General features: G+C 33.1%; 1 pseudogene; it reads left to right on the top strand.

The window, feature by feature from the left end:
- The first annotated feature begins 9317 nt into the window (after positions 1 to 9317).
- On the top strand, positions 9318 to 9417 carry LOC122099515 (annotated as a pseudogene).
- The last annotated feature ends 1978 nt before the right edge of the window (positions 9418 to 11395 follow it).

Here is an 11395-nt window from a genome sequence, read left to right as displayed (position 1 = left end):
ATTTCTCAGTACCACATAAACAGAAAAACTCAGAAATGGTGCTGTGGTTCAAGTGGTAGAGCACTATCCTTGAGCTGAAGAGCTGAGGGAGAGCGCCCAGGCCCAGAGGTAAGGCGCCACAATTGTCAAAAAAATAAAAACTGAAAACTAACTAAAAAACAACAACATTAATTCCTTTTATTCTATGCTGGCCTTCACATGGCACATTATTATCTTTTGTAATACTCTCAACTAGAAGTTTACAGACAAGTTTATATGAATAAAAACCACACTGGAAAAAGTAAGGGATAGAGTTTCCTTCAAGCTTGGGATTCTTTTCTTGTACAGTGAAAAGGAAAGCTCAAGTTAATTTGAACTTTATCATTCCTCTATGTTCAATTCCTCTCCTAGGATCAGTTTCCACAAAGTCCAGTAACAATCTTTGGTGCTTCTTGAGGTCTAATGAATGTTTTCTGGCTTCATTGAAATAACACAAGGACACTTTTGGACATAAGGTAACAGGTGTTTCAGAGACAACTTAGTAAAGAGAAAATATAAAATTTATATTGCTTATGAATACGTTATCCATGAGTACATTTAGTTCAAAATTCATAATTGCTCTGCAAATTAAGCCAAATTTTAAATGGGAAGAAGGTCCTCAGATCCTTATTTTTGTGAGTGTATGTGCTGTGCATTATTTCCCTACTGCACATGAGTTAATAGTAAGAGAAACATTTGCAATAATAGGAGAAAGAGAAGTTCTGTGTTTAAGTATAAGGGTTCAATACAATATAGAAGACTAGAAATAAGACAACATAGAAAACTATAAAGCTAAGTCCAGTATGTAGATTTATGGGAGTGTTCCTAAGTGGAACATGAAGTATGAGGCCTTTCCCTTTCTAAATCACGCTTGCTAATCGAACAAATTTTTAAAAAGTAGAATGGAAGAATAATTCTGGTTCCAATGCAAGTCAGATATAAGGGCACGGACTTAACTGGAATAAAAAGTCGATCTTGAGAGAGCAGGGATTATACTAGCAATGAACTAGAGGCTAAGATCACATTTCTTTTTCTTTCCTTTACTTGCATTTTGTCGTTGTTGGGCTTGGCGCTTGAACTCTGGGCCTGGGCGCTGTCCCTCTGCTATTCAGCTCAAGGCTACAGCTCTACCACTTGAGCCACAGTGCCACTTCCAGTTTTCTTGTAGTTATTTGGAGAAAAGAGTCTCTGGGACTTTCCTACCTGGGCTGGATTATAACCTCAATCCTCAGATCTCTCCACCACCCGACTTAAGATCACATTTCTAATAGTGGGCACTCAGCATATGCAATGTATGTTCATCTAACTTTATATGAATTTTTGAGTTAAAAATCTGGGCTACAGCTTAGACTTTTCACTCACAAAAATGTTTGTAGTTTAAAAGTTGATACTTCTGCAGAAATAAAACCTAAGAATGTAAAGGAGTCTGGGAAATTCAGTTAGCATGCATCCTGGGCAGAACAGTCTTTGCCACACTACCAGCCAAAACCTGGATTGGAAGAATATCTAAGGTGATGGAACACCAGTCATGAGCAAGATTGATGAATAAGAGCTTGAGGCTTTTGCATACATACATACAGACATAAACATACACACAGAGGCACTTACATGTGCACACTCAAATACACAAATGAAACAACTCTTAGAATACATAAAAAAGAAATAGAAAATATGTCCTGAGTAAGAATTAAGAGATAAATTTTAATATTAGAAAGTACTCAAGTGAACTTTTTTCAAAAAGTTTGAGACTATTACATAGGTAGGGACGAGAGATAGTAAGAGAGTCAAGTAACTAATATTAAAGGGATCAAATGAATCAGAGATCCCAGCAGGTGCATCTGAAAATGATCATATCCTGTGTCAAATGTTAGAAGATCTTTGAAAATAGTACATAAACACTATGAGCAGTCAGTCTAGTAGATGATATCATTGGAGAAGTTCAGAATTGCTAGTCTATGTCTAGATTAAATAAACCAACAAACCATGGCAGGGCAATGTGATACAAGCCTGGAATTCTAGCACTCAGACTAAGGCAGGAGATTAGAGAGTGGAATGAAATAGTGATACCTTCCCTGGACCAGGTAGTATAATTTTGTCTAATAAAACAAACCAAACAACAAGAAAGGAATACACAGTTGCAAGTTTGGGCTAATTTTGTCATTATGTTTTGAGAAGTCATGTTTCCTATTGAAATGCAACTCGTATATAATCTTCAGTTGGGTTTTAAGTGCTCTCTTCATTACAGAACATTCCTAGATTCAAAATGGCTCATGATTCCCACACAAAATTTGTAAAAAAAAAAAAAAAAAAAAAAAGGAAGTAAGCATCATTCTGTTGGATTCCAAAGAAATGAGGAAGGATTACAAAATCTTAAGCCTAGAGAAATAGCAAAGTTCATCTAATGCAGGACTTTGTAGATCTTGATAAATTAGAATATAGAGTTAACATAAATATTTTAGTTTTGTTTGTAATTTCATATTTTACAGGATACTACAAATTCTTTTTAAGTAGAGGGTTTAATTGACAAATTCACAAATGATTCTGGCATTCTAATTGCCTATAGTATACTTTCAAGAGAGTTATAATTAGATCTTAGTTAATAAATAATTGATAATAATAATGTAAATGTAAATGATAATGTAAATAATCTAGACAGAATTGCAAACAAATCAATATTTATTTATAAATATAGAAAAATTGCAATTTTCGAGGGTTTTGTATGACATTGTATGAAGAGAATAATTGTGTGACATCTTCTTTCTTCTACCTGTATGTAACACAGGAAGCAATGTCCTTAATTACATGCCTCTGTATACAACGAGAAAAATGCTACATTTGGGGTTTGTTTTTGTTTTATTGGTTTGTCCTAGGGCTTGAAATCTGGGTCTGGAAACTGTCTCTGAGCCTGTTTATTTTCAAGGCTCATGCGCTACCACTTCAATCTCAGTGCCACTTGTGTCTGTCTTTTTCTGAGTTTATTGGAGATTTGAACCACAATCTTACGACCTTAGCATCCTGAATATCTGTGATAGTTTAAAAAAGTATAAATATAAATAACATTTGCAAGTGTTCTGATCTCAAGAATCTCACTGGGGGAAAAATGATGCAACCCAGTTTATTGTAGTATTCTTTCCAGAACAAGGAGAGCATCACATTATCAGAGGTGTAGTATTTTTTCACAATAGAGATAAGCTATTCATGATGTGAATTAAGGGAATTTTAAAGTGGACTTTACAAGTTGGAAACTACTGGAATAGAATGACTTTATGACATAAATCTTGGGATTGATGATCATAGAAATAATAGCTTACTATGATAAAATTTGCTTACTCTTGAAGAATTAATTACAGATGCTTCATAATTTTATCATCTACCAGAATGTGCTATTTTTCTGTTGAATTCTCAATCTGTAACACTCCATTGGAAACTGCATGTATTGCAAAATTAGATAACATGCAAACAGGTACTGTTTTGAATCCCTCAGGTATGGAATGTTCAGAATTTGAAAATGAGTAGTTATTAGTCATAGGAATTTTGAGGAACACATATATTCTGTCCTCTTAACAACTTATTTACTTTTAAAAGTTATGGGTTTCCATAGAATTAAACTGTTTTCGGTTTTAGTATGAGAAAGTACTAAATTTATTCTTTTCTCAAAATATTGGCAAATTTATTGTGAAAATATTGTCTAGTTGGATAACAGTCAAGTTGATGACTCTCTGATAAAAAAAGAGTAATCAATTCAAATTAGATGCCAAATAGTATTGATTTTTAAAAAGTTACGACATAAAATAAAGAATAATATTTACTATAACAGTACAGTGAAATTATATTTTATGCAGCTTATGTTTTAATTTAATATTATTGTCAAATTGATGTACAATGGGGCTACAGTAATTGTAAGGTAGTGAATACATTACTTTTCAAACTTGGTACCCCCTCTTTTATTTTTCTCAGTTTTCTTTCACCTCAATACTCCTCACAAGTTGTAATGTACATTTCCAACATATTGTCTTGTGAGTATTGCTATTGCATTGGCTTGCCCTTTGTCCTTTATCTCACCATTTTGTTATTCCTCTTCACTTCCCTAATCAAGTAAATGTACACACAATACACAGGGTACCAAAATCAAATACAGTCGGGGACAAACCATAGGGGAAAAAACCCAAAGAAAATAGAAATCACATAGTACATTAAAAACAACTGCAAAAAAATTCTCTGTTTCCATATCTTGGAGTTCATTTTGCTCAGCATCAGCTTCTATGTTCATATATACATATAAAGCCACTGGCAAATAATAGCTGAATGGACACTTTATCATATAAACAACATATTACTGTTTTTGATGGTAAAGGTTGAATTAGGATTGGGAAAACGTGATTCTTATAAAGGAATTTCAAAAGAGTTTAAAAATTATGACAGGTATAATTTAATTGTTCAAACTTTTTAACAACTTAGACTATTAAGAAAATTGCCTGGGCAAAATAGACTTTCGTGCAAAGAATGCTATGGAGACTTAGATGAGAGGGAGCAATGTGGGTAAAGATGGCTCATTGTCACACTAAACATACAAACTTCAGAAACCTTACTGTAAATCCTGTAGGTTCCCTTGAGAATTGTCCTTACCCAGGAAATATACTCTCACTGTGTGAAATTCAAATTTCTTAAAAAAAAAAAAAAAACTAAGACATCAAAATTGGTTAATTGACCTTTAATTAACAAATTATTCTTTGAAAAAGATAATTTGGGTCAAAATATTTAGGGAGAAATTGCCCTCCAAAATGAAAGAAGGTATTGGGTTCACACTTTTCTGTTTGTAACACTTTCCACAATGTCTTTGCACGTGAAGCACTGAAACACAGAAAAAAATCTGATTGGATACTCCAATGATTACACATTTCGAAGTAGCTCACAAAAAATAATATCCTCATTAACATGAGGTAGTGAAGACTTCTCTTATTACATATGCCAAAAAGTTTGGGATCATAAAAGAATTGAGAAAATTGAAAGGGCAAGAAAACAATGTTCTTAGAAGCCCTATCTAAGCATTGACTTCAGCAGTGGAGGGAGGCCAAAATTTTTGATATAGATTGTCTTAATAATTTTGCTACCTAAAGTGATTTTACAGAGCCTATTTGGCTCACTACAATACAGAACAGATTGAATGAAGACAGGAAAATAAATTCTACGTCCAAATGAGGCAACTTAAAAGAGGTTTAAAAGATAAACCATGAAGGTGTAGCGGGGCGGTTTGGGGAGGAGATCTTATAGTCTTTCAGCTTCACTGGACTTGAAACCAAGAAGCTGTGCTTAATTGGAAATCAGGCAAGAGCTAAGAGGAGGATATAGAATGAGTTCATAGAAGCATTGTCCTTTGTAACAGACACTGTCACCCAAGGTATGAATCATTTAACTCTATTCTTTTCCGTACATCTTGCTGAGCAAATGCAAGACCAAGAAAAAAATAATCTATTGAAATAATTTTGCAAAGAATAACTTCACTGATCATGATATGGTATCTAAGGAGAGTCTTAAGAGAGAACATAAAAGTGGAGTATACTTCGGTTTCCTCTAAGTATCTTGTTAGCAAAATATACATTTGAGGTTAGAAGTGATTGAACCAAAAAGTAGTGGAGTACTTATTTTTGTGGCACTTTAGAGACAAGAAGACTTTCAAGGTAAAAGAAAAAAAATATAGCCAAATATCTGTGATGACAGCTTCATGGAACGGTTTTTTGGAGACAAAGTTTTACATTAGAGTTTGTCCTCATTAACATAGACATTGGGTTTTCATGGCAACCAAATGCAAGGGTGAAGTTTAATAGGCTCTCTTGGACAATAAAGAGCATGGCAGAAAAAAAGGCAAATAATATTTAGTAAATTAGTTTGTCTAATTACTTTGCCAGAACAAAGAATGAAAGATGTAATTCAAAATCCCTTGACTTAAAAGTATGAAGAAAGAGTAGTGAGGAGAGAGGAGAGAATACATAAAGGACTCTTCTGTCTCCAGTGGAGTAATGGGTTCTTGATCTTGTTTCTTCCATTCTATCTTCACAAGCTATCAAGTGTGGCTGAGGACTGGAGTATCCATTGCAGACAAAGAGATTTCACAGAAGAAAATATTTGCAGCAGATGTAGGTGATTCATGACCTTAGACAATCTATTTAAATCTGTTCAAAATTCTCTGCTACCCCAAAATGCCCTCTTTGAACAGCGTTGTTTGCTTTTCCCAAGACTACCCTTCATTAACTATTTAAAATTTTGAGAGGTCATATTCATCATCTCTAGAGATTGCTGTTTGTTTGTGATTTTGTGTGCTTTTTTGTTGTGTTTTTTAATTTAATTTCAAAAGGTTGTGCAAGTGAATTTCAATAAATATGCTCATCTAATTGTCCAAAGCTCCTGGATCAGAGTGACTCCTTCTATCATTCTCAACCAACCCCTTCTCCAAGATTTATTTCAGATTTACCACTTCCTTTATCACATGTGTACATTGAGTATTCTAGCTGTACTTGCCCCTTGTTCCATTTTTCATTCATTCTATGTCTTTACTATTATTCCTCTCTGGTTTCAACTTCCTGAAAGTCATTCTGTTACACTGTTAATACTTTGAAAGGTTTATATACATTCCATGGAGTTTCAATCCTGCATATACTTGAACTGATGTCAGCTTATATTTCCATAATTCATTCATCTGCAATAACAATTTGCAAGACTGGAGATGTGAAGCACCTAGACATGATTTTATTCTCATCCATTTGGAAGATTAATCTTTAGTCAACAAGAAAGTTTAAAAATGGCTTAGAATATATAATTAATTAACAAATTTTATAAATAGCTTTGTAAAAAGTTTGTGATTATTTTATTATACATGTGATCATATTTTCTATACCTATACGTTTTGGAAAAAAGAAGACTACGATTTACTACTATACAGGAATATGGTAGAAATAGAAGACAGATTTTATGTTTGTCACATCTCTGATGAGTACCCATATTCATGTCTTTAAGTCATATTTCTTACTATGTTAGACAGATAGGGAAAACATAAAACGACATATGATAAGGCAACTATTTTTGACTTTTTAAAATTTACCTTATTAAGTGATGAAACTTACTTTATTAGCTAGTGTTTGGGTTTGAATTATGGGAGGTTGTTCTATTTGACACATTTCTGGAAGGCATCTACTGAACAACACAAATGGTGGGTGGTACGATTTCTACACTTTAATGAATGCTTGAACCTGTTTGGCGTTAGTGCTTGGTAAATAAATCAACTCAATTGTAACTTGCACTCTAAAGTTGAAAAATTTGTAATGTCACTATCATCTACTTGTAAAATGATATTTTGGTGAATGTGATTTTTAAAAGATTATTTGAAAAGGAATCTGATTTCAGGAGATTAAATGTAGGTTATCATTGGTTTGAGAATGATAACATTTTTATTCTACAGAACCAAGTTTTACTGAAGTACCAGTATTTTGAAGCATTAAATATCTTCTCAATTAATGTGTTTGTGAATTATATTTGACCTGTAAGTCAAGTTTACCTAGCCTTGGTAGACCTATTATGGATCTATCGTTCTAGGAACTGTTTTTTTGTACTACTTATTCTGGACTGAAATCTTTCAGTAATCATTATAAGAGGGGTATTAAAAATAATTTTGTGACATTTGTGATCCTGGTCACTCATATGGGCTGGTCATTTGTAAACTGAAAGTTTGAATTACTGTACTTTCTCTCAGATTTTGTGATTTCATCTTTCATTTTAAGTTGCATTGCATTTCACAATTGCTTACTGCTAATTCCAGTGTCATAAGGAATTGAGATGGATTTTCAATTACTTTCTTTTGGCATGTTTCATGAGCCTAGGTAAGAAATCTTGCTCTTGTTATCTGATGAAGCGGATAACTGGGACCTGGGATCCTAGGACCCGTGGGTCCTGCAGAAGAATGATACCTTTTAGATATCATATCAGCAAAATTTGGGTATAATCAGTAGGAATGCTTCAGAAATATGGAGAAAACATTTTTGAACTAGTGAGTTAAAACATTAAACAGAGCACCAGAGTAAAATCCTTTATAGATTAGAGGAAAACAACAATTTTTTTTTACAGTGTGAATTCAGAAGATTAAGAACACTTAGAACATATCACAAGTTTATACCGAAGACATTGCTTTGATACTTTTTATATTCTAATGTACATTCTAAAACTTATTATTTATATTCCAATCTATTTATTGTAATAAATATCTATTTATTTGTCAAATTATCAATTAATTCTAGTACGTTTCACTGTGTGAAATAAAATATCAGCACGTATAAATATAAAATATATAACTATATATAATATAAGAAAAAGGCACATGATTTGCAATGTTCTGCTGTGGTTAGGGTATCAAAGGCAACTGTGTTTTAAAGTATTATTCCATTATTTCTACCTCAGTGTTTGGTAGAATTAGACCTAAAGCTTTACCATTTGTAGATTTACAGCCTAGAGACAAGAGGAAACACTGTGATTAAAACATTACTAATTTAAGGCCTATTATCGGGGAGAAAGATATAGACTTCTCTTGTAACTTTAAAAATATTTGGTGAAAGAAAGGCAGTAGTGTAAATTCCTGCCTAGTTAGATGGTAGACTGGCCAGGACATTAGGTAATCATGCATGTGAAAAAATTTTTCACCTTCTTGGCTTTAGCTACTTTTGAAATGTTAGGTATAAAAAACAATTATATTTTGATAAAACACCTTCTAGTCTAAACGATTCTGTCTTAACTGTTTATCTCTCTATGATCCCTTTTATCTAAGATTAGTTTTGTTCCAATAAGAAAATCTATGCTGTCAGGGTAAGATATTCTGGTTGGTCTGTTGCTACATGGAAGAAGAGTAAAGGGTCAGGTAGACATATGTGCCAGTAAGACCTCATTTATGAATTTTTAAGCTGCAGAAGTTTAGAAGAAGCTCTAAGGCTTACATTGAATCCATTAGCTGCAGAAAGCTAACTGAGTTTATAAATAAGTACTTGAGAAGCCATCACCTTTGGACCTAGCTATAAAGCCTTCAAAGTATGATCAAATTTAAGATGAAAAAGACTTAAAATAGTCATTGACAAAAAAATTGAAAATGTGAGCAATCCACCAAACAATATAAGGTTTTTCCAATATACACAGAATTTTAGAGAAGTAAGATCAATAGCATTTTTAGGAACAATTAGGTTTCCTAGTTACAAACAGTCAACCAAGGATATATGCCTGTATAAAGATTACATCATTAACTACTTAAATTTACAGGATACTACATGCTTCAGCAGCGCGTTTACCCAAATTACAACATTATAGAAATTATCATGGCACTTGCACAAGGATGATATGAAAATTTGTGAAGTATTCCATATTTTTCATTCTTCAGATGCAAGAAATGAAAAACAATTATTAAAAATTGATTACAAAAATACAAGTCGTTATGTCGAAAAATGAACTTGACAACTTTGGTGTGGGGCGGAGGAGCAGCGAGGATTGAGTGGGGGGCGGGGGAAGGATGGGAATGGATGGGAAGGGTAAACAAAGGAGGAGGCTGCAGTGCTTGATAAGAAATGTACTTATTATCTTGTCCATGGAATTGTAAGCCCTCTGTACAGTATTTTCACAATAAAAAAAATTAAAAAATACAAATGTAACAATACATGTAATTCATTGAACTGAAAATTAGTTTGACATCAGTGCATTAAATCCTGACCTTAGAAAGGCCTTTACATAGCATAATCTTTACAAAACATCTGAAATTAGATAACATTGTCATTTTATCCCAAAGAAATAAAATACTATAAGGACCTAGGAAAAAAAGGAATCTTAAACTGTTTCTATATGGAATGCTATCTGAAATAACACATTTATTAATGAACCTATTTATATAGTAAACAATGTAGAATTCAAAGTATTACATCTAGGGGAGAATTAAATAGATTATGGACATTATACAAACAAAATACAGATTATTTTAAAAAATAATTTTTTCATACAAGCACCAGAAATATTTTTAGTTTCTGTACTACTCATTTCAACAGATAATTTAAAATGATTTCTGATTTAAAAAATCACAAACCCTGCAGAAATCGTTATAGATGTATACAAACAACTCTTGAATGCATTTTGACATCAAAGTCAGGCAATTCACTTGAAGGATACCATGGAATCCATGAATTTTTAAAGTAAGATATTGCCGTTGCTCTGTATTGTGAAACTATTTTGTACAAACACAAAGATGGATTGGCATTTTTGAAATTTAAGAAACTTAACCAAACCATTATGACTTTGGAGAACAATTTTTACAGCCTTCCACAACTTCAAAGAGGTAGTTATAAATATTAACCTTTTTGGCAATATTAAATGCAGTTTCTTCCAAGTGGTTCTTTAGACCGGCTTTAATATAATGCTTCAATAGAAGGAGATCCAGCATATCTGCTATTTTTATTCCAAGCAGCAAGATGCAAGAGGGTCAAGAGGACTTTAGTTTGGGCATTGGTAGATGCATCATGATGAACTAAGAAAGAAGCCACTCTGGTATTATTCCACATATAAGCATTGTGCAGGGGTGTCCAGCCATTCACAGTAATTGCATGAATATCTGCCTTGAGCCACCAACTCATGGACGATGTCTAAGTGTCCATTGTAGGCTTCCCGATGAAGAAAGGTATACTCATCTTCATCCCTAGTATTCACATGAGTGGCCTTTTTGGAAAGTAGTCTCTGCACTGTAGTAAGCTGATTATTTTCAGCAGCCCAAACAAATGTTTGCTTGAATACTTCTCCATTTTTTTTCAAATGATACCATTCCTCACTTTTCATTGTCTTCATCAGAATTGCCTAACCAGAGACATTGAGTACCATTTTGAATGAAGTGCACATGTATTCCCCAATAGTTTACGTTGTTTGAACTGGTCAGAAAAATCCAGTGAATTTTCTACATCTTTTATTTCACCATGATTTTTTTTCTCTTTTTCCAATTTTACTATTCGAAATTATTCTAACTGGAGAGTAGGGAATTGATAGAGAGCAGAGGAAATGTTTTCCTCCATATTCAAAAGTACAGACTGAAAATGAGTACCAGTGGTGTCTTCATGTGCAGCTTATTCTAGGAATGAGAAAATATGAAATAGTGCCTTCTATGTAAATGATTTGGGAAATGGCAGAACAGAAAGTGAAATGATGCAACCAAAAATATAAAAGCAAAATAAATTAGGATAATTATGGAGCAGTCATATTATTTATGAGAACCATGAAAGGGAGAGAGGAAGAGAGATACACATGTGCAATGACCTAGCTAGCCACAAAATCCATGCCTCTGATCAATTTATAGAGCAAACAATTTTATTTTTTA

Source organism: Dipodomys spectabilis, unplaced genomic scaffold, assembly GCF_019054845.1.
Source record: "Dipodomys spectabilis isolate Male_0828 unplaced genomic scaffold, ASM1905484v1 ptg000516l, whole genome shotgun sequence".
Lineage (NCBI taxonomy): Eukaryota > Metazoa > Chordata > Mammalia > Rodentia > Heteromyidae > Dipodomys > Dipodomys spectabilis.
Note: the sequence above shows the minus strand (reverse complement) of the source record. Positions and strands in the feature narration are given on the sequence as shown.